We start from the raw sequence: 25,174 nt of genomic DNA, 5'->3' as shown, positions 1-25,174 counted from the left end.
TATGGTACTTATCAGTTTATTTTGTGACTTTGGTAACTACACCTGGATACAGAAAAGGCTGGTCTTGGAATGACTGATTTACACTGTCAAGCAGGTCAGTTCTCACTAATACAGGAAACTTAAGTTATCAAGGTGATCTCTGTGTGATGTTAAAACCAGATTTATGCAGACTGAGTTTTATTGACTTCTAAGTGTTTCATAGCTAATATCCTTCTACTTTTTTTTCCTAATTAAGGAATAATTGAAAATTGGGTCAAATTGCCAGTGATTTTTTTTATCATTAATACATAGTGAAAATACACATGTACTATGTTGTAATAATGTGAAAAGGAGACTGCTTAAATTGTACCTTATATACAGTTATTATTGATTTGTTTTTCTTAAGTAACATATAGGTGCCATTAAATCCTTTAAGAGAATATAATACAAATTAGAAAATCTTCCCAAACACAAAGACTTGTCATCTGGCATACTATTTTTAGATTGTCATAGATTAACCTACTGCTGACTATTTGATGGTCTGGAAGGAAGAAAGAAGCTAATTTGGACTGGATTCGTATGTTTTACACTGTTAAAGCATTCCCTAATTTATTTTACAAATTAAAGGTGGATAAAACTTGGTAATTTGATTTTCGCCTAGGTGATTGAATTTCTTATAGTTGATATGCAGGGGTTTCAGGGTTTGTTTTTGTGATGTGGATAAATGCAAGCAAGTATTAATCTATTATATAAGCATTTGAATGTTTCTGGCAGGTGTGCCAGAAACTAGAAATACTGTACAATGATGAGCAAGACAGATGGCTCCTAAATTTAGTGTTATTAAATTGTAATAGGCTGAATTAACATGGCTTAATTTCAGCCAGGGAAGTGACTTGTGTATTAACATGTGATTTTTTTTTTTTTTAAATGTTCAGTTTTCTCCACATGAACCTATCCCACTTCTAACAGTATCTACTGATTGTTAACTGATTGTTAACTAGGAAAAAAGTCAGTTTGATGATGGTTGGAAACAACTTTTTTAGAACTGAACATGGAATTTAAGACACATCAGTTATTCAGTTTTAACATTTTTATTAGATAAATGATAACACTTTATTTGAATATTCGAAGTTCTAAATAGTAAGAGAGAAGAAAAGACCTAACTTAGACTGATTTTGTATCCTTCAATACTGCATATAATAAGTAATGACTGTATTGTATCCTCAGTATTGTTGTAGCAATATTGATAAACCTATTATGTTGATAGAATTGAGAAAAATTGCTTAAGTTGAAAGGACATTCTTTTTTAAAATAGCTATTATTTTGAGCATTTTAATTTTTGGTTAACAAGTAAAACATTTTAAAAGTACTATATTTTTTAAAAAATATAATTGGGCTGGGGTTGTAGCTCAGTGGTAGATGCTTACCTAGCATGTCTAGGGTCCTGGTTTTAATCCCCAGCATTAATTAATAAATTAATTAGTTAAAAATTTAAAGTGTAATGCACATTAATTATATGTATATCATTTTTAATTAGTTTCAGTTTCCTGAAGTCTCTTAGTCTCAAATTTCCCAATTTACTAAGTTAATCTTTATATTTTATATTTTGTTCTTAAATATTGGCAACTAAACTTTTTTGAAAAGAAGGATATCCTACCCCCACTAGGGATTGAACCCAGGGATACTCTACTACTGAACTACATCCTCAGATCTTTTTACTTTCTTTTTGACACAGGGTCTCGCTAAGTTGCTAAGGCTGCCTCAAACTCATGATCCTCATGCCTCAGCCTCCAGAGTCACTGGGTTTTATAGGCTATGCCACTATATCTGGCAAGAAAGACATTTTTAATGTGTATGGTTTTACCAGAGAAATTAAATTCCTTAGGAACATGAATTATTTTGTGATATAAATTAATGAATGAGCAAGGAAATTGCATCTGAAATATGGGGAAGCTGCTTTCTTTCTCATTTCAAAGAATTCAGAAACTTCCAAAAGTGATTCTTAATTGAAGGAATAAGCTATGTTGCCTTTATTTGGAAGATAAGATGCATTTTGTTGGACTGCAATAGACTGCTTAATGTCAGTTATGCTTTAAAGTCTAGAATTTGCAAATCATGTTCAGTAGAACTTGTCAGAATTATAAGCTCTCTGACCCCCAACTTTAGTGATGAGCTGTGTTTGGTGCTATGCACCTGAAGAACTCTCCAGGCTGAGTTTGAGGCTAGCTGGGCAATACCACAAGACTCTTATTTCTTAAAAATAAAAAAAGAAAGAAAAAATGGTGATGAACATGTGTAAGTTAGAATTCATGTTTTATGTTTATTATGGACTAATAATAAGTGCCAGACACTGTGGCACACACTTATAATCCCAGTGATTTGGGAGGCTGAGACAGGAGAACATGTGTAAGTTAGAATTCATGTTTTATGTTTATTATGGACTAACAATAAGTACCAGACACTGTGGCACACACTTATAATCCCAGTGATTTGAGAGGCTGAGACAGGAAGATCGCAGGCAGTCTTGAGGCCAGCCTTGAAAATTTAGTGAGACCTTGTCACAAAAAAAAAAAAAAAAAAAATTCACTCAGTGGTAAAACACTCCTGGGTTTGATTCCTGAACAGAAGGAAGGAAGAAAACAAACCATTTTAGTATTTAAAATATAATCCAAGTTGATCTTGTTCAGGATATGAAACCTTTTTCAAGATATTAAAATGATATAAAAAGTGGATAAAGAGCTGGACATGGTGGTACACATTTTGTAATCCTAGCAGCTTTGGAGGCCAAGGCAGGAGGATCACAAATTCAAGGCCAGCTTGGGCAATTTAGCAAAACCTTGTCTTAAAAAATCAAAACAGCGGAGGTTATAGCTCAGCAATAGAAGGTATACTTAGCAAACATGATGGCCCTGGGTTCAATCTCCAGTGTGGGGTGGGGGTGGGGGGTGTACGTAGAGAAAAGGTTAAAAAAAAGGGGGGGGAAATTGCTTCTTTTCTAGCTAAATGAGGACAATTATTTAGAAAATTATTTTAGGTATTATAAAAATTCAAAACTGCCTGGTGGGAAACTAAAATTTGCAGAATCTGGATTATCAGTTATTATGGCTTTCCTTGGTGTATCACACAAACTTAGTAAAGCTTTACCTTCGTAAGTTGTATGACAAAGTGTGGAGGATTAGGAGAGCTATGTCCATAGAACCAATGAGGAAGAGGATAAGAAGGAATGGACAACTTATTTGCCATTAATAAAAACATTTAAACATCTGGAAAGATAAAACAATCTTTACCCAGCATAGGCTTAGGTGTCTGTGCTTATAAATTTAGAATAATAGTTTGAATCAAATGACTTTTGACTGCTCCTATACTTTTTTGGTCTTTTAAAATCAGCTTTGAGGAAAAGTATACAATTTTAGTTTTGGCTTGCATGGTTTTCTAACAACTGTAGTCATGTAAAACATTTTCATTGCCTCAGAAAGTTTCCTTGTAATTACTTTGGAATAAATCCCATCTTCCTACTCTGGTTCCGATCTGCTCTCTTGTCATAGTTGTGTTTTTGTAACATTTCATGTAAATAGAAATATACATTATATAGTCTTTTGTTTCTTTTGGCTTTCATTTAATGTAATAATTTGGAGATTAACACATGATGTGTTCAACACATTCCTTTTTATTGCTGATATTATTCCATGGGTGGCTATATCATTATTTGTTTGCCCATTTACCTTTTGATGTATATTTGGGTTTCTAGTTCTTGCTGTTACAAATGAAGTCATTTTGAACATTTCTGTACAAGTCTTTGTATGACTTGTGTAAATGAATACCTAGGAGTGTGAACTTTGTTTTACTTTAAATATAATGTTTCTTAGTTTTGGTAGGAAGGATAGAAAAGTGTGTTAAACCAAAAGGGGGAAAGAACTGAATCCACAGATGTTAACTATCTTTAACCCACCCTCACAAAAGCTACTACTACCTTTTCCATTAACTAAACCTCCTTAAATGGCATTTCTTACCTAAAACTTTTGTTTGCAAAAATGTGCTAGTTTTAAATGGGCTAGTGCAATCTTGACTCTACTTGCAACTCCCTACTCCATAGTATTTCTACCTTATACTCAGCTTTTTCAATCTGGAGCCTTTTTCTTTCTTCTTTTTTTTTTTCTTTCTTTTTTTAGTATTTATTTTTCAATTGTAGTTGGACATAATACCTTTCTTCCTTCCTTCCTCCCTTCCTTCCCTCCCTCCCTCCCTTCCTCCCTTCCTTCCTTCCTTCCTTTCACTAAGGATTGAACCCAGGACTCGGATGTGCTAGGTGTGTGCTCTACCACTTGAGCCACATCCCCAGCTCTTCTGGAGCCTTTTTCTATGTTTCTATGCTATCTTCTTTATTCTCAGGAATAGGAGTTAATGCCATTTAAGGTAAGGGAAATACAGAAGAAGCTACAGATCAAAATTTGGGATTTGCTAGATGTTCAGCTATATGACAATGTTTTTTTTAATTTTACTGTTTTAAAATTTATTTAATGATATAAAGAGTAATTAGACCATGTTAATTTGACTAATAATGAAAGCTTAAGCTGTATTTGCTGACTCTTGTGAGGATGTTGTAATTGCCTTGGGCAGTACAAGTATAAACATCAATTCAGAAGTTAAGCTCCTTGTCTTCCTAAATATATTATGTATGTATACACACCTGTGTGTTCTATATTTCTTAAATTTTGTATTTTAGGTTTAACTTGACCTAAATTTGGGGGTTGAATTGGTCAAGTTTCATTCAGTATAAGGTTTTTGTTTTTTTGGTTGGCTGTTTTCCAGTATTGGGGATTGAACCCACTGAGCTACATCCCCAACCCTTTTTAACTTTTATTTTGAGACAGGGCCTCAGCCTCCTGAGTGTCTGGGATTATAGGAATGAGCCACCATGCCCAGTAGTATGAGTTATTCTTTTATTACAACATCATCTACCTGCAGCAATCAGAGAATTGCAGTTTAACTTTTGTGAGAAAAATTTGCAAAGCAGATGGTTCTGGCAGGGGTGAAGAGTGAACAACACACTACCTGAGAAAATGGACAATAAGGCAGGGATTGGGTTGGAATAAAATAGTTTCCTTGTTTTGTAATTGGGCATTCTACAAGAACCTATTAAAATGCCTTCTTTAATCAAGGCAGTGTTCGATACTGTGGATTTATAAAGATTAATCCGACAGAGATCCTACCTGAAAGAAGGACACAGCTCAGCAGTTAATCTCACAGCCTAGAATTAGCTAAAGTACCAGCAAATATAGAATCATAGTTTGCTATCTTTCATCAGGTTTCAGCAATCTATCCAAATTAATATAGGAAGCTAAAATTCATCGCATTCTTCCCAGGTCACATTTTTCCAGCCCTGACTCCTCCTTAACCTCTCTCCTCCTCTGTCAGATTTTACTTTTTTCCAATGTGAATTTTTTTGTGAGAATTTTCTAGTAGAGTGCTTTTTGGGCCTCTCAATGAGTTTAAAAATATATTTTAAAAATTGAGTGTTAGCATAAGATTTGACCATAGCTGTGCTCACAGTGTTACAAAGATGGACTCTTAGGTGAGATAATAGGTAGAAGAGAAGATAAATTAAAAAGTGAAAGAAAATGTTTTAACCATTGGAATAGAAGGATAACTCCAAATTGTGTGATGTGTGGCCATGAGAATTTTCTTGTTTCTTGCATGTTTTCTTTTGTATTCTCTTCTCCCACTTGCCCTCCCCACTTTGATGCTGGTAATTGAACCCAGGACCTCTTACATGCTAAGCAAATACTGTACCACTGAGCTACACCCCTGCCCCTCCCTCCCTCTTTTAATTCTACTCTTTTGTTTTTGCCACTGAAATATTTGTATATTATCCATGTATGTTAGTCTCTCAATGATTAACATTCTGTTATCTTGTCTTTCTTTTCCAGGTGCTCTGTAATGAATGTGTGCTTCCACAACTTTTAATTGGCAGGATAGACTTTTGTTTAGGGTGAGAGGTTTGTTGTAATATTTTCTGTGTACATTATTGATTACTCATTAGCTCTTGCTTTGTTCTGCATTGCTACCTGGCATAACCAGAAATTAACTTAATTTGGAGTTTTCAGCTAGGAGACAAATTCCCCTACTCTATTCCCAATTAAAATGGGAGGGGAGGAGGAGTGCTCTGGTGGAGAAGCTTGTTTTTTTAACAGTATAGTTTTGAGAAGGTTGCAATAATGTGATATGGTTGGGAGACAGACATTGATCTAACTCAGATTGGTGAGTCACACCTGTCATCAGTGGAATGTAGTCATATTCGATGTTTTAAACCAGACTACCATTTCTTCTTATTCTTTGACTAGATAATCATAAATAGGTTTATACTTCTATTAGATGATAGTTTGAATGTGGATATAAGATATGAAATTTGGTTTTGTTATTGTTAGATATTCAGAATGTTTGAAAATATTGGGTTTGAATATTTTTCAGGTTTTATTTTGAAGTAGTTTAAGTTATAGAAAGTTATAATAATAATATAAATAATTGCTACATACCAGAGTAAGATGCACCATTGTTGACATTTTACCGTTTGTTCTGTCATTCACTGTCAGATTGTTTTTTTCTGAACCATTTGAGAATAAGTTACATGCATCATATCCCTTTGCTATGTAAAAGTAATACTCCAATTTTAGATTTTTTTCATATTAATGAAAAAGATTAAATTTATTAATTAAAGCATTAGATCAGTGTTACATTCTGAACAAAGCAGTAACAAAGTGCAATACCAGCTAAAGTTAGTTAAATGTAATCCTCAAGAAAAATGCAAATACCAATAGTTAAAATGTACTCCTCAAGAAAATGTTCCCCCCCCCCCAGTGCTGGGGATGGAACCAAGGGCCTCTGCATGATAGGTAGTCAACAAACAGATTCTAAGAACAAGGACATTCTCTTATACAACAATATTATCTTATCAAATTAAGGAAATGTAAACTGATGTTATCCAGTGAGGATTTCACTAGTTTTCCCAATAATGTTATTTAATAAAACTTTTCTTCAGTCCAACTTGGGATCATTCATTGCTTTTAGTTGTCACATCTCTTTACTATTCTTTAATCAGGAATATTTCCTCAGTCTTTCTGGGTTTTTAATGACATTAACACTTTTAAAGAGAGTGATAAACCACTTATTTGTAGAATTTCCTCAATTTGGTTTCATCGCTGTGTTCATTACTAAATTTAGGAAATGTAGTTCTGACAGGAATATTACGTTTTAAGTGTATGCTTCTCACTGTATCCTTTTAGGAGGCACATTTCCTCTTGTCTCATTATCAGTTAATACTAAATTTGATCTGATCAATGTGATATCTGTAAGTTCCTCCACTTAAAAGTTATTTTTCTTTTTGTAATCAGTAATTTGTGGAGAGGTACTTTGAAACTTGACATTTATCAATTCTCATCAAACTTTTATCCACAGAGTATTTAACATACTTTGGTAATTTTGCCTGAGTCAGTTATTACTCTGATGGTATTAATTCAGATATTCCATACACAAGCTTCATAGTACTATAGACAGTAACCTGTTCCTTTTGTTGTATTCCTTAGCATTAGGAAGTGTTGAATATTTAACCAGAATACATTATTTTGGGTTTGTTTGACAACTTTATTGAGATAACAATTCAGATAGCTCATGTAAGTTCCTTTGTTTATTTATTTATTTAGCACTGCAAATTAAACTCAGGGGTGCTTGTCCACTGAGCTACAACTCCAGCACTTTTTATTTTTTATTTTGATACCAGGTATCCCTAAGTTGCCCAGGATAACATTATACTTGCTGTCCTCCTGCCTCAACTTCCCAAGTAGCTGGGATTACAGGTGTGCATCACCATGCCTGGCTATAATTGCATTGAGAACTCTTGTGGCATGTGAAATAAACCAGCTTTTCTTTTCCTTCTTTAACATCTCTTTAAAATATATCCCTTTGCCTTTTCTCTATATCACTCATATTGCATGAAGTTGTTTTTTATAAGAGATGGCTTTTCTGAATTTATAACCATTCTGTTATAAAACACTCAGTTATCAGTTTCATATTTAGCATCTGATACCCTATTCCACATACTAATTCTAGATGTGATTTGATCTATCAATACAACAGATCACTATTTGCCTATAATCTAGCTTGATGCTAAAGTGTGCAGGTTTTAAAGATATGTAGATCTGGCCAGGTCCCAACTATGTCACTTAACTAGCTCTGTGAACAAACTCCTCACAGTTTGATAATCTGTAAAGAGTTGGTAATTATACCAACTGCTTTTTAGGTGGAGTAAGGATTAAGTGTTCATGTAATTCTTTGTATGAAAGATATTATATCAAGTTAACAACTTTTATGAGATGTTGAGTTCTTAAATCTTTTGTTTATATTTGCACAGTTTGAGTAGATTATAAAGAAATGTTTGTTATTTTGAATAAACTCTAAAACATTTGGTTACTTTATAGCACAGCACATATGTAGTATTTTCAGAATTCAATAATACTTTTTAATTATTGAAATTAGAGTGTTTAGATGCTGTTTTTCCTGGTGTTTTTTTAAAACCATGTTGCTAGTATAAATAGTACATTTACTATGTTCACAAAATCTTAAAGCTTTTCCCAAAATTTACTATAGAAATTAAGGTCAATATAAACACACATATTGAAGTCAGTGTACATGTAGGGAAAAAGATATCATATGGTTTTTCTAGGACATTTTTATTGAAGTATACATATATCTCCTAAAGTTTACTTACAATTATAGGGAAAAATACAGGTGAAAAAGAAAAACTGTTGAAACATGTAAGACGAAAATTCTCCTTGTCTGTAGTTTTCTGATGCAGTTAATTTTGCACTAAAGTTTACATATAGTAATAGTGCTAAAATATTATTTAAAAATTAGATTGGCTAAGAATATAAACATTAAGGCTATTAAGAATAACCCATGACAAATTTTTAAATGGCACCTCATTTTTATTGGGGAGTATAACTTTAAAAAAAAGTGAATCCTTTAAGTTAATTAAAATCATTTTACAGTTTACTTTGGAAGTATGGACTATCATTGTGACTGTATAATATGTATTTGTTAATGGCATAGAGAAATTATTTATTTACTTGTATATTTAGTTATTTATTTGGTACTGGAAATTAAACCCAGGAGTGTTTTATCACTGAATTACATTCCCAGCCCTTTTTATTTTTTATTTTGAGGTCGTCTCACTAAGTTACTTAGGGCCCCTCTTAGTTGCTAAAGCTGGCCTCAAACTTATGATCCTTCTGCCTCAGCCTCCTGAGTTGCTGGAGTTACTGGCACGTACCACCACACCAGGCTAGAAATAAAGATTTTTATCCTATTGATACTTAAATTTATTTTGTGTATGTGGTTCTGGGGATTGAACATGCTAAGCAAATGTTCTACCATTGAGCTTCGTCCCTAACCCTTACTTCTAGTATTTAAATCTTTGGGGTTTTTTTGTTTGTTTGTTTATGATTTGTTTTGAAAGTTCAGTTTGATTAGGATAAATATTTCTTATGGAAATGTTTATTTTTAGAGAACCCTTCTACCACTTGATTAATCTGAAGCAATAATAGTACTATAGAAATTTGAATTTGTAGGGAAATGTACTTTCATAAACCTTTATGATAGATATGAAAAATATAGCTCCTTCTGTTAGGAGATATAACAGGGTTATACTTGGGATACTGAGACACTCTACTATTTATAAAGGTATTATTAATTTTGTTGCTAATTATTTCTTAAAAAACTAGCTAAGGTTTAGGAAAATAGAAAAATGTCTACTTTTACTTTGTATGCAAATGATTATAAGAAAAGCTCCTTGCCTACCAACCCTGTGGCTGGATATAAAAAAAAAAAAAATCCATGGGTTAAAGTTATATTTGTTACATTTTTACATTAGTGTTGAATACCAAATGGAAGGTTTTATTTTTAATTTTAACTCATCCATTTTTATATAGCTTTAATAATGAAAGCACTCCTTAAGATTTTAGATGATTAAAATGTGGTACCTGATAAATTTCAACTGTCTCAATTCTGTTTCATGTTAAATGTGTTACAGGAATGAATCTGAAGTCTGCTGCAGTAAAACACTGAAGGCTTTAAAATGTTTTCTTGCATAAAACTCAAACTTTAAGTAGCTGCTTATGAGAATAGGGAAGGCAGGAAGCTAATGTCTGTCTCAAGATACAGGACAGCTGTTTGCTCATCAACCTCAACTGTGTGAGTAGAGAATTAAGCCTGTAACCATGTAACTGGGCATAGAACTTAATTTTTTAAAATCTGAAGTGCTTGAAGATATACTTAAGTCAGCATAAAACATTTTTATAGGTCCATTTTTTTTCTGGTGGGCAGGATACTAAGGGTGGGGTGGATGGTAGATTTTTATTTGTAAATTATTTTTTGTGTAATATGCAACTAATGTAATTAGTGACCATGCATCTTTTTCAAAATTATTCTAAGCATTGAAACCTGTGTTATTAATTTTAGCAGAAGATCATCATTCTTTGGATTGCTGTTTTTATCCTTTTTTTTTTTTTTTTAACCAGGGGCACTCTACCTCTACCACTTAGCTATCCCCAACCCTTTTTATTTTTTATTTTTGAGACAGGGCCTTGCTAAGTTGCCTAGGCTGGGCTGTATCCTTCTGCTTCAGCCTCTTAAGTAGCAGGGATGGGTGTGTATAAGTATTCATGGATGATTTAAGCCTTTCCAAATGAGTATTTTGACCAGCCAACCATAAAGATATATTTTAGGAATATGAAGTTTGATGTTAATGCAGAAAATTGTTCCTGAAAATAATTTAATAATACAATCAGAGAGAACATATACTTCAAAATAAAGGAACTCTTGTTCCCTAAATGCAATTGAGAGTTTTTTAAACTTGACAATTTTTACTTTTAAAAGTACTTTAAATAATATAAATCCTTATTGAAGAAAGAGAGGGAAAAATTTTTTCTTTATTACTAAAAGCTATCATCTCAAGAATCCATTTGGGAAGGTGTCTGGGTTTCTCTCCTTTTTTTTTTTTTTTTTTTCTTCCTGGACTTTAGGAATGAGACTCTAAATTGAATTCCATTCCCCTTTAGAGCAGTGCATGGTCTATATGGATGAAATGATTTTTTTAAAAAAATGTTGTATTAAACAGAATGATGAGCATGTAAATAATAATTTACAAGATTTTGTTAACTGTTTAGTGAGGCAGGGAATAGAAGGGATGTTATTTGCATGGTGCATTTACACTTAGGTGAAACTTATCTTTACTATCACAAACTTTTATCTTTAATATCACAAATGTGTCGACTGAAAGAAAATAAAAACAGATGCTCTTTAGAATCACTGAATGAGAAGACATTTAGATGCATATTAAGAATGTACATTAAATATTGATGTTTTATGAAAGTAGTCAAAGGGTATGTGGCAGCTGCATTGAAAAAGTCAAAGGTTTCTGTTTACCCCATCTTTGCCTCTCTGGATTGGTCAGTAGATATACAATACTATGTGAGTCTCCAGAGGTTATCTAGTTCCTAATCTTTCTGTAACCCTAAAAAAGAAATATTGTAATCTTCTTGTTTAATGATGGCAAGCCTCACTTTAATGAAGTTTTTTAAGGTCTATAATATGAGATTTAACTCTCTGTTCACAGACATTTGGCATTTTACTTGTAAAGCCAAGTTTAATTTTGTACTGCTGTTTTGCTTATAGTACTTACCAATATTCTTCCTTCTCTTTTTTAAATAGTGTCAAAAATAAATAAAATTCAAGGTGAAGGAAGCCTTTGGAACATATTCATGAAACTTTGATTTTAAAATGAGATTAGACAGGATATACAATGGAAAAGTGAAACGCTTTTATAGCTTTGGGACATTTGGGAGAAAATTGTATGATAGTAAATTGGTACCAAATTTCCCTTTTCTCCTTTTATCTCTTTTGAGATGATTCCTGTGTTCTATATTACTCTTCTATCAAGGGTGTGGAGGAAAATGCTATGAAGGTAGTTAACTGGGATAGAAGTACATGTGAGAGTGTGTGAGCACGAATATGTAAAACTCTTCCACTTTGACCCCTCTTGTCCTGTCCTGCCGTGTACCTTAACACATAACTTAGACTTCTCATTCCTGGGCCCATTTCTATGACAGAATTTTACCTGTTTTTATAAATGAATTTTAGCTTCTTTTTCTGTTGTTTCTGCAGGATGACTAAAATGGAGTTCCTAAGCTGTGGTAAAGCTCAGGACATGGTTAAGTCAGGCTGCCTGGTTTTGGACCCTAGGTGTTCCTTTTAACAGCCAGATGATATTGAGCAAATCATGTAAAACTTACTGTGCCTCAGTTTTCTCATCTGTAAAATAAATACAGTAATAATTTACTACTTGATAGGGTTGTTGTAAACTTGTAAGCATCAACACTTACAAACTATGATTAATATTGTTAAACCTATTTTCTTTTAAGAGGAGGAATACTAGATTGCATTTTATAAATCCTCGAAGCAACAGATTATAATTAAGGCTTCAGGATTAAGAATCTGGAAATCACAAAGTAGGGTATTTTCAATTAAAGCATCTTGAGAAACTTCCTCAGCACAGTAGAAATTTTACTCCTCTGCACTCCTGTTCTCTATTTGATACATGCATTAGTCCTATTTCACATCCTCCCTAGCCATGGGTGGCTAAATGGCTACTGTGTTGGACACTAGATAAAGTATATACATTAAGCATGATGTTTCTGTTTGTCTGGAACATGAAAAATGGACTCTTGTATTGGCTCTAACTCAATAAAAGAAGAGAAAGGGAAGCAAAAGTACTTTCTTCAGGAATTTTGAAGAAAGTTAGGTCTATTTTCTCTGGGTTTTAATAAAGTGATTTTTAGGCAGTTTGTAAAATTCATTGTAATGTAGTTAAAGTTATTTTAAGTAAAGTATTATTAACAGATATATTGCATGTGTTGATATCTGTCAGTGACTGCTTTTTGTATTAAAGTGAGCAGTCTGTGTGCTTTATGAAAATAAAAATTGAAATATTTAGATGTCAGAGTTCTTCCTAATCTAGAAGTACCTTTGAAAGTTGGTCATGTTTTGTGTGATGTATTAGAATCTTTCTAGAAGGCTGAAATTTCAGTTAGAGGTCGTAATTGTAAGAGAATCTTACCTGTTTTGAATGATCCCATTAAGGGCTAAAAGTAGTCAATTTCACCATGACAATTCACTTTATGTTTAGAACTTTGTACATATTAAGGAAGTTACCAAGGGTAGAAACATGGTCTTAGGTTCTGGAAGAAATTGCTGTTTACTAGATTTTAATCAGGAACCAAACACACAGGAACAGAAATCCATTTTAACTGAAGAAAGAAAAAGGGGGAGTTATTAAAAAGAGTTATATGTCTGGAATTCTGTCTTTTCCCTGCCCCAGTCCCTGATTATAGGTTGCTTCATTGGGGCAGGTATTCACTAGGTCTAATTAACTTTTCTAGAGGGATTATCTCTGGTTCCAAAAGGACATCAAGAGCAAATAGAGTTGTTGTAAACTTGAGTAAGCATCTATACTTACAAACTTCTAATGGATTGTATTAGAAGGGAATGTTAGTAAGGAGGCAATTAGTAATTTTAACTTCTTAAGTTGTTAAAAAGAGGGGTGTGTGTGTGTGTGTGTGTGTGTGTGCGTGCGTGTGTGTGTGTGTGTGAGAGAGAGAGAGAGAGAGAGAGAGAATGAGAATATGACCACTCTCCTATAGACTTGGTAAGAGCTTAGTTTATAATAATAATGATGAATTGACATTTTCAATGAGTGCTTACTAATATATATAATTGAGTAGTATTCTGATCCTATTTTTTAATTTAGGGGAAAAGTTTGAAGAATTTAGTGAGATAAATTAGTGATCTTTGGGTACTCAAAGAGTATCTCAATTCAGAGGTGGGGTGGCTGCTTTAGTCATTGACCAAGTGACCTTGTTGTATTCTAAAAGGTTCATGAAAATATATGGACTCTACTTTAAGACTGGCTTACTGTTAATTGTTACGGGTGTGCTCTTTCTTTGGGGATTTCAGGGGTTGGGGGGACTGGTGATTGAACTCAGGAACACTTGACCCCTGAGCCAAATCCCCAGCCCTGTTTTGTATTTTATTTATAGACAGGGTCTCACTGAGTTGCTTAACACCTTGCCATTGCTAAGGCTGGCTTTGAACTCAATCCTCCTGTCTCCTGAGCCAATGGGATTATAGGTGTGCACCACTGCATCCGGCATGGATTTGCTCTTAATCAAGGACTTAAAATAGAGTTTGAATTTTGAACTTGTTTCAAATTAAATCTCATATGGAAAGCTGGTTTGTGAAAATACTAAAAACAAATGTATTACTTGAAGCAGAGGTTTGTGGCCCAGTTTACCTAGTTCCCCTCCCTTTTATGAAGGATTGCCTAAATGATGTATGTAAGTGTGTTCATATCCTTAGATGCTTTAAGATTTTATTTGTAAGTCTTGCTCCTTGTAAAGTGTTATCTGAAGTTGGCCATGATACTTTTGGTTTATATGGAAAAGTGGTACCAGAAACAACACTAGAAATTCATATTTTACCTTACAGATATTGTAGACCATATCCATATTGTATTCTACCAATGAACTCTTAGGTGAAGTGTTGTTCTGCTACTTAGGTCAAGATTTAATTGTATTTCCTCCTAAATAATTGATTTTGTTGTTCTTAGAATATTGTGCCCTCTAACCAGTCATGTCTGTCTTTGTGTTAGATGCTAAGAGGAATAACGTCAGCTGAATAGCTTCTAATTATCAAATAGACCCCTATGGGCATATAATATTTTGCTTATTGACAATATTTCTAATATCTTTTTTTTACCATTTTCCCTTGGATTGACCATTTTTACTGACTTTTGATGTTGTCATGCAGCATTCATTTTAAAGTCACTTTGAATTCTTTGCAGAACAATATGAGGTATATAAAAATGATAGTATGTTGTAGAGGCACTTGTTGAGCTCTTCTTCCTGTTTTAGGTGATGGGATTTCCTCTTGTCTGCAGGTTAAAATGTAGAATCCTTATCATGGATACTAAACTTTCATGATGTGGCTTTATTCCGTTTCTAGGATCATTTCTTAACCATACTATATTCCAAGCACACAGAATTCTCCTCAGATAGACTATATTTACATGTCACCTAACGATTGGGATATGTTCTGAGAAATGAGTTTTTGGACACTTTCACTATTCAGCACGAGCAAAATATACTCACACAAACTAAGATGGCTAAGACTTCAACAGGTGATAAAATGTTATGCAACCACCCGTTATACTTGGAGTTGGTCATTGACCAAAAATCATTATAAATGACCAAAAATCATTATATAGTGTATAGCTGTACTTGCTTTCATCCTTTTACAATTATAAATGCTGAGTATGAGCATTTAGAAAAATTTTTGCTGGCAGTTGTTCAGAGTAATTGATGTATCATTTTATAAACTTTTGAGAAGAGGATGTTAGTAATCATTCCCTCATACTTCATCAAGAAAGTGGTATCATCTCAGATGAAAGTGAGACATTTTCAGAAAACTCCTAATAAGTGATATCTATCTTTGTGGCAAAGAGGCTTTTTTATGTACCTGCCCTTGATGAGCAATGGGTAAATAAGGAATCTTGGATTTATGATTGCAACTATTAGTAAATTCTTGACAGTTTGCTACTTTCTCTCTAATTATAAACTGCATATGTTTGACTTTTCAGCCACCTAAATCTGTACTAAGCTTCGTATTGCTATTTGTCATAATGTGTTTTCTGCCAATACTGCCCCCACTTGATCTTACTCAAATTCCTATGAATTAGAAAAGGCAGGTATCATACCTATCTTCATATGAGAAAACTTGAGGCTGACCATTTATTTATAGTAAGTGATAGAATTGAAACCAACTTTTAGTCCTTTATTTTTTTCACTGTGCCATATATCAAGTTGATCCTATGTTTATGAAAGTTGTTTTGTAATGACTTACAGTTATGCCTCTTTTCAAGATGTTTATTATCCATTTCCCAAAGTATTATATTTTAACTAATAAAAGGAAGTCAAGTTCTGGAATATCTTGCAGTCATTTTGAAGTCCTTTCAAAAATATTGCTATGAAGTTAGAGTGCTGTATTTCAAACTTTGTAATTTGGTGTTTCTTAGCAGGTTAGCATTTTGTATATTTGTGATTTGTGATTTTGGAATTACATAGATACCCATACAGGTACATGAAATCAGACATTAATATTTCTGTTCTAGTACCTACATTGATCCTTTTTTTGAGCTAAGGATTGAATCAAGAGCCTGGCACATGCTGAGCACGCATACACTCTACCACTGTGCTACATTCCCAGGCCCCTACATTGATCCTAGAGAGCAGAACCATGTGTCATAAACTTCTGTCTTTTATACTGCCTTGCAGAGCAGTAGACATCACAAAGAAGTCTATTGAGATATCCTTGAACAAAGAGCTCTGTATTAAAAGACAGTAAAACTGGCTTACAGCCATGGAATTTTGTTATGTTTTTCCTGATATTTCTAACCAAACTAATTTTGAAATCTTTCGTTTATTCGCCCAGAGTTTGAGTACCTTCTACATGCCTGGCACTGATCATGGAGGAGGAATTGCCAAAACCTGTGGTCTGCTAACCAAATCTTTTCAGTTACATTTTATTGTAGATAGAAGTTTTATTGGAACACAGCTACATCCATTTCTCCACAATTGTCTGACTTCTTTTTCACTACCAAGGTGGATTTGAGCAATTGTAACAGAGCCAGTATGGCCCACAAAATCTAAAATACTTACTGTTTGGTGCTTTAGAAAAGGAAAAATTTACAGACCTAATCTAGAATGCTGCAGTTACAACTCTTTCAAACTAGATAATTGTTTTTTGTGTTAAATTCGGTGTTTTTGTTTTATATTACAGTCTCTCTGGCCTTAACAGACTTCTTATTTATTCATTAGTCATATTTCAATTCACAAAAGATGACATTTATTATTATAAGTAACTGATAGTTGTTTACTTCTCAATTTGTATAGATATTTATTTCTCTAAAATGGGAGAATGATTTAGTAGCCATGAGCCTAGAATCTGTACAAAAGTAGACTTCAATTTGTGGTACATAGACGGGAAACTAGAATGAGGAAGGATTTTTTTTTTTTTTTTTTTTTACTCTGGGGTACCAAGATCCCAGAGTAGGATCAAAGAGGTAAAGCAGAGTGTTATCTGTATCAGGATTTAATAAAATTAATAATTTTGTTTTATCAAGAATATGCCTGTATGAAACTTTCTGTGAGGGTATGGTAATAAAGAATATAATGACTACTAGTATAGTTTAGTGCTCTGCCTTCCTCCATGCTAAGGTTCCAACTCTTTTTTTTTTTTACCCTCTGTTTTAGCATAAATACCAACAAAATGAAAAAGATAAAGTTCTTGCTATTATGAAAAACACTTTGACCTCCTGGATCTCTGAAAGGATCTTAAGAATCCCTGGGGGGTCCAGAGAGACCTCTGGAGTTGACTTAGAGGGTATACTCCAGCCAGACTGCTCCTGTTAAATCCCAGCTCTATCATTTACTACCTGTATGACCTTGAACTGTTTCCTCAACTACTCGGCCTCAGTTTTCTTGTTTTTGAAATAAAGATGGTGATAATATTAACATCATAGGATTATTATGAAGAAACTGATATTTATAAAGTGCTTTTAGAATAGGGCTTGGTACACAAGGCACTATGTAAATATTGTGTTTTATTGTTACGTGTTGCGGATTGAACCGAGCCTCCTGTATCCTAGGCAAGCACTTTGCCACTGAGCCACATTCCCAGCCCTGTAAATAAGTTAAGCCAATTATTATTTTTTTTAATCTTTTTTTTTAAGAGAGAGTGAGAGAGTGAGAGAGGAGAGAGAGAGAGAGAGAGAATTTTTAATATTTTTTTAGTTCTCGGCGGGCACAACATCTTTGTTGGTATGTGGTGCTGAGGATCGAACCCGGGTCGCATGCATGCCAGGCAAGCGTGCTACCGCTTGAGCCACATCCCCAGCCCCAGGCCAATTATTTCTGTTGAAAGTTTTTACTGAATTTCAAGGGAGCAAGAAGAGATTTAAATTTGGAGAATGACAGTATTAAACTAAAAAATCTTGAGAGAGAATCATTTACAAATGTTGGAAACCAAGTAGGAGATTTGCCTTAAAGGGTAGAAGAGAGATTCCTTAGAATGGTTAGGTCAAGAAGGTGAAGCATTGTTGAACAGCTGCATGAAAGCCATGGTTATGTGGCTTACAAGCTTTAAGGTCAAAGAAGAAGAAATTAAAGAGAAGATTATGTGTATAGATCTTATGTATTACAGATCTTATTTTATGTTGAGTTGAGTTCTGTTTGGTGTTTTTGAGAAGAAATTTTAATGAATGTCCATGGATATGGAAGCCAGTGGGGAATTTTGAATGGGTTTCCATCCTTTTTTTGCAAAAGATATTCAGTAGCCTTGTGTAGGTAAAAACTATGTCTTATTCTTCAAGGTAAGCAATACAGAACCAAGGGCAGTTTTGAGAACATAAAATTGACTTACAACTTAAATTTCACTCATAAAATTACTCTTTGAGGGCTGGGGACATAGTTCAGTTGGTAGAGTGCTTACCTCAAATGCACAAGGCCCTGGGTTTAATCCGCAGCACCACAAAAAAAAAAAAAAAATACTGTTTGGTATGTGCTAAATTAGGCAGATTGCTAAATGAACCCATTTCTAAATGAATTCAATTGGAAAAAATTAGAGCATGAGCCTAGGCATCTTTGTCCAGTGTACAAACTGTGTAACCATGTTATTCCAACAGATCCTGCTAGCAGGGTCTACTCTCTTAATAACAAATTCAGTTTCTTTAATTTTATTTTTGTGGTACTGGGGATCAAACTCAGAGGCACTTTACCAATGAGCTATATCCCTAGCCCTTTTCATTTTTTTTGTTTTGAGACAGGGTCACACTTAAGTTGCCAAGGATGGCCTCAAACTTGTGATCCTCCTGCCTCAGCCTCCCAAGTAGCCAGGATTAAAGGTAAATGCACTACCATGTCCAGCCAAATTCCATTTCTTTAAAATGATTCTTTTTAGTTTCTTGCCTGTTAGCGGCAGTGTGCTGGCAAGGTGACAGAGCAGTTTCAGTCATGCATTCAACAAATATTAAGTGCCTGACATTTGCCAAGCCTTATTTTAAGCACCAGTGAACAAAATTGTCAAAAACTCCTTTCATTATGAAGGTAATGTTTTAGAGGGAAGACAGAATAAGTTTAATAGTAAATTAAGATAAAGGCATTAAAGAATAGTAATACTGAGAAGGTTTATAAAGTACACCTTCTTTATAAACAGTGGGGGTAATTTTAAGTAGGGTATTGAGAGAAGGTCTACCTGAAAAGGTGATGAGCAAAGACTTAAGGGGAATGGAGAGAGTTTAGTCATAAAAATTTTGGAGAATAGAAGGAATCAAGTACAAATGTCTTGAGATAGGAACATGCTTGGCATGTGTTTAATAGAGACAACTAGAAGGGGGAGGGGTGCTGCAGATTGTGAGGATCCCTTTAGTCATGGTTAAGAGTTGTTTTTACCCTATGTGAGTTAGGAAAACATTGGAGGATTTTGAATAAGCAACCAGTGTGATTTGGTTTATATTTTACTCCAAATCACTGGCTGCTCCATTGAAAATAGACTATTGGAAGGCAAGCACAGAAACAGACATATACCAGTAACTATATTAGTCATCACTTGCTGCATAACAGATTAGTACCTGGAAGCAACTAAGTTTAAAACAACAAACATTTTGTTAAATGTTTTTAAAGATGCTTAATCTCTTCCTTTCCTCTTCCTTTATCTTTCTTCCTTCCTCTTCTTTTCCCTGATTAAATTCAGTAGAAATCTAAATTAACATATGAAGTTGTTTTTTAAGTAAAATTTAGTAAACTAGTGGGGTGTGGTGGTACCTGCCTATGATCCCAGTGATTCCAGACATTCAGAAGACGGAGGCAAAAGGATCGCAGAGTTTGAGTCTGGGCAACTTAACAAGACACTTTTCTCAAAATAAAAAGGGCTAGGAATGTGGCTCTATGGTAGAGCACCACTGGGTTGAATCCCTGTTACAGCCTGCCCGTCCTCCCCACCCCCCTTGCTCCCAAGATGAACTTAATCTAAAATTTGTGTGGAAGTACAAAGAGCCAAGAATAAGAATAACCAATGAAATCATGAGTAAGAACAATACCAGATATCTGAATCTTGTACTAGATATCCTTAGCAGACAGTTTGATTTTTAGTAATTAATTCTAATATTCCTAAGGATATTTTTAAAACTCTAATAATTTAAAACAGGATAGACAGATTGATCAGTTAAACAAAACTGAGAACCAAGGAAAAGAGTCATTCATGTGTGATACCTGGGGATGGAAAAAGATGAGAATGGGTTGTAATAGGAAAAGTAAATATTTTTTGGTCAATTACATATCCTATGGGAAAACAGTGAATCTTAAACACCTGTTTCGTTTCATACCAAAACCAAAAACCTGATAGATTATGTATCTAACTATGAAAGATAAAATTAAAAAATTGAGAAGAAAATATAGAATGTCTTTATGACCTTGAAGTAGGCAAACGTTTATTTAAAATAACATCTAAAAGCACCATTAAAAAAAAAAAAAAGAACATTTGTTAACAAAATCTAAATTAGTTTACTTTAACCTAAGACACCAGAAGTGGAAGACATGAGGAGCAAAAGGGAAACAATACAACAAAAAACTTTGCATACATTTTTTTTTTTTTTTTTTTTTTTTGGTGCTGGGGATAGAACCCACGGCTTCATGCATTCCAGGCAAGTATTCTACCACTGGGCCACATCCCTAGCCCAGAAAACTTCAGGCACTTAACAAAAGAGGATACAGGTAACTCCAAAATGGCTCATAAACATATACAAATGTGCTTAGTTGTATTAGACTTAATGGCAGGGAATATCAGTAAGACTACATTGATATATCACTGTTTAGCCACAAGAATATTTAAAATGAAAAGGCAGATATGTTCATTTCTTAGGGCTCTTGTAACATTAATATAAACTGGATGGCTAATTCAAAGAAATATCTCTCTTGATTCTGGAGCCTGGAAGTCAGTATCAAGTGTTACTATGTGTCTATCTTAAACCACTCCCTCTTCTTTGGTCTTTATTCAAAGGATACATGTAATTCCACTTAGAGCTCACCTGGATAATACAGATAAATCCTCTTCTCCAAATTCTAAATGGCATCTTTTGCTTTATGAAGAAGTACTTACAGGTTCCAGGAGTTAGGACATGGACATGTCTTTAAGGCCACCATTCAGCCCAAAATAGCAGATAATGCTAAATATTGGTGAGATGTGGAAGAACCTGAATGCTTATACGTTGCTAGGAGAGTACAAATTTGTGTAACCACTTTGGAATGAATTAATAATATCCATATAGTGTATGACCCAGTGTTTTTACTGCTAGATGTGTACCGAACCAAATTGTGTATTTTTTCAGCCAGAAGATACATAAAATAACATTCACAATTGAAATATGAACTAGAAATTTCCAGAATTCCCATTAGCACTAGAATAGATTGTGGTTTCTTTGTATAGTAGAATGTGCTGTATAACAATAAGAATGAATAAATTACTATTAGAAAAAACAGAATGGTTGAATCTCATGAATAATTTGAGAGAAATCAGACACAAAATGTGTATATATGGTATCTGCCAATAGGAAAGTGAAATTGGTACTTACTGGAATTAACTTTAGGGTTTCTTATTATGTGACCTAATATGTTGGAAATGATGCATTAATTATTTGCTAGGAAAGAATATGTAGTATCCCCATAGATATTGTCCTCATGTTAGCCAGACTCGCGCCTTTTTGTCTTTCAGCCCAAGCAACAGCAGGAAAGAAAATCTGACATAGGGAACTGGGGACTGCTATACAGAGAGAACTACAAGCATCCTCAGTACAGTAAGAATCCTAATCCAAAGTCCCTATTCTTGTAACAGAGTGAGTAGCATTTCTCCCAAGTGTTTTATATCAAGATGTATTTTGTTATCTATTTACTTTATGAACTTTCCTAGATTTTTTGTTATCTCTGAAAACAAACTATTATATGGGCAATATGTGTATGTTCTTGGCGCCCCCTTAACCCCAAACATAAAAATTATAGAAGGATGTGCCATAAATTGCTCCCTTTGGGATCTCCATTTGCTACAATTACAGAGAATTATCCAATTTAAGTGGTTAATTTTCTGTGATTAAATAAATGCAGAGGGTAGGAGAGGCTTTTCTTACCTCTTCCAGTAGTGATTCAGAGTTTATTTTTCAATAACAATTTTTAAAAAATTTATTATGTGCTGACCAACAAAACATGACTGAGCTAGATTTAATCCAAGTTGGCCAGTTCACAGTTTCTCTGGACTAATTCATCATTGTAAATTATGTTTATTGTAAATTATGTTTCCTGCAGGAGGAGAAAGCAATGAAATGAAAAAAATATGCATGTCAGGGCTGGGGTTGTAGCTCAGCAATAGAGCACTTGCCTAGCACGTGCAAGGCCCTGGGTTTGATCCTTAGCACCACATAATAATAAATAAAACAAAGGTATTTCGTCCAACTACAACTGAAAAATAATTTTTTAAAAAATGCATGCATTTTATAATTGCCTTAGGCTATTAGTCATTCTTACTGAATAGCTGTTTCAGTATAGATGTTACGAGTACTGCAGAGTAAAAACGGTTTTTCATGATATTTTCCTCTCCTTTTCAATGGAAACTAATCATTTTTTGCTTAACATGAAAACTTTTAACAATAATGAAGTATGATTAGTAAAATATTTTGTAGGATTCATGTTAGGCATAAATGGGATTTGAAGAATAGACCTAACAGTTTAGCTGGGAAATGAGTTGTATACTTAGTAAATTATACTGAGTACCCCAAGCGGTGGTTCAGGCGAGTTCTTTAGGAAGATAGAGCTGATTTCCTGAAATAGGATTGTTATAGGCAGAGAGCAAAATGGACAGCATTTACTAAGAAAGGAGCCATATGAGTTAAAAACTTGTTTCTTTTTGGGGGCCTGGGGTATGGGTACTGGGGATTGAACTCAGGGGCACTTGACCATTGAGCCACATCCCCAGCCCTATTTTGTATTTTATTTAGAGACAGGGTCTCACTGAATTGCTTAGCGCCTCGCTGTTGCTGAGGCTGGCTTTGAACTCGCAATCAATCCTCCTGCCTCAGCCTCACGAGCAGTTTCGTGCACCACTGCACCCGGGTAAAAACTTGTTTCTAGGAATGAGCATGAGTTGGTGGGAACCAAACATCCTCTATTTTCAGGCAGAGCAGAATAAGAGATATTATTCTACTTCTTCTATGTGCTAGGCACTACATTGTGCTTTCTGTATGCATTCTTTAATCTGGTTACATAAATAATTTAAGTGCCTTCTTGGGGATTTGAGGCTAGAGAATTTTAGTAACCTGTCCAAGGTAATAAAACAGCAAAGCTGGAATTCAGACTATTGCCAGCATGACTCACAGGCCATTCCCTTTTCACACAGTGTACTTTCCAGGGAAATTTGGCTGGTTGGAGTAAATTATGGAGAGCATGTTTGATATATTGACTACTCCTCCTGGGGGCAATTATTATAAAATAACAGAAGTAGTATGATGAGAACTGGCCATTCCAGGAGAAGGTTAAATAAGTGGATTGGGAGAAAGGATAGTAAAACAAAGGGAAAAAATAAGTAAAATAACACAGGAGTTATACATACAGCCTCTGGGTTCCATCTTCAGCACAAAACAAGCAAACAAAAAACAACAAACAAAAATCTTGTAGGTGTAAAGTAAGAAGACTTAAAAGTTGGAATGGGAAAGAGCATAAAAATTACTAGAACTTGATGACTGACACTAGGAAATGGAGCAAAGGGAAATAAATTTAATTGACATGTTGCCATTATAATTGAGGTTATTTATTTGTATTCATTCATTGCTATTCTTTTATCAGAATTTTAAGTTGGTAATAAATTTTCTTAGCAGTCTTAAAATATTTAATTTTGAATTTTTCATACTCATAAGAACTTCTTTGGTAAAAAGATGTAAAGCAAAAACAAATTTTCTTGAGTGGTTACAGCCACTCAAGTGTGGGTGGTGTACACTTCTAACCCAGTGATTCAAGGATCATAAATTCAAGGCCAGCCCAGGCAACTTAGGGAGAACCCATCTCAAAAAAATAAAAAAGGCTGGGGGTGTTGCTCAGAGATAGAGTGCCCCTGGATTCAATCCCCAATACTGGGTTGGTGAAGGGGAGTGGTTATAGCTAATAAAAGCTGTATAATGTCTTAAGGCTAAATAAATAAATTTTAAATAATAAGACTTCATGAATGCTCGAAGAATTGTAGATTTTTTAGAGATATGGACAGTCATTTTCTCATTTTTAAGTTCAGTAAAAAGATATAGATGTAGCTACATGCTAGATGTGTGATTTGGGGAAAATTAAGACTTTTTGAGTATCATTTTTCTCATTTTAAAATGGTGCTCAGGCCTGTAATTCCAGCTACTGAGTAGGCTGAGACTGGAGGAGCAGAAACTTAAGGACAGCCTGGGCAATTTGGAAGAGATCCTTACTCAAAAAATAACACTAAAAGGTCTGGAGGATGTCACTAGGTGGTAGAAGGTTCCTTTGTTCAATTCTCAGTACTTACTGGAGGGAAGGAGAAGAAGGAAAGGATATCAATAGCACCAACATGGAGTGTTCTTGAGAGGATTAAATGATAGATAAGTTAAAATAAAAACAGTTCCTGCCCCATAGTAAACTCTGAATAACTACTTTGGGTGTTTCTAGGTTGTTAGAGGGAGTAATGAGTTATGAATTTATGTAATAAAGTATCTGAACTCATTTTATGAATTCACTTCCATTCACAGAATTTTTAAAAATTATGCTATGCTGATCCATTTTCTTCTAGTAGAGCATTTGCACTTTGTTTCCTTAGATTTGCAGCTTTAGAATCCCACTCTAGCAGTTATAGAATTGTTCTGCCTTCTCCTTTTTCTCTCTGATCATTTGAATGCCAACTGGTGTGTTCTGCAAGTTGTTTACTTATCAAAAAGTTACACCACCAAGGGCTGTCAGGATTTCCATTTTCTCCATAGCTATTC

At 34.2% G+C, this 25,174-nt stretch overlaps 1 protein-coding gene across 29 annotated transcripts in view; it reads left to right on the top strand.

Moving 5' to 3' along the window:
- Zfand6 (zinc finger AN1-type containing 6) overlaps positions 1 to 25,174 on the top strand; it is a 73,713-nt gene that overhangs the window by 27,748 nt on the left and 20,791 nt on the right. For 4 of the 29 annotated variants that reach the window (XM_078049136.1, XM_078049138.1, XM_078049132.1 and 1 more), the window contains 2 exons: positions 18,965 to 19,042; positions 21,907 to 22,027. The exons of 4 other annotated variants lie outside the window; for them this stretch is intronic. The gene's annotated coding sequence lies outside the window, so the exon portion shown is untranslated. Of the gene's footprint in view, positions 1 to 5,900; positions 5,969 to 10,060; positions 10,222 to 18,964; positions 19,043 to 20,815; positions 20,910 to 21,906; positions 22,028 to 25,174 lie in introns of those variants that run through there. 21 more of the 29 variants (XM_078049151.1, XM_078049129.1, XM_078049145.1 and 18 more) reach the window with 12 other exon arrangements.

This window comes from Ictidomys tridecemlineatus, chromosome 5 (genome assembly GCF_052094955.1).
Source record: "Ictidomys tridecemlineatus isolate mIctTri1 chromosome 5, mIctTri1.hap1, whole genome shotgun sequence".
NCBI lineage: Eukaryota > Metazoa > Chordata > Mammalia > Rodentia > Sciuridae > Ictidomys > Ictidomys tridecemlineatus.
Note: the sequence above shows the minus strand (reverse complement) of the source record. Positions and strands in the feature narration are given on the sequence as shown.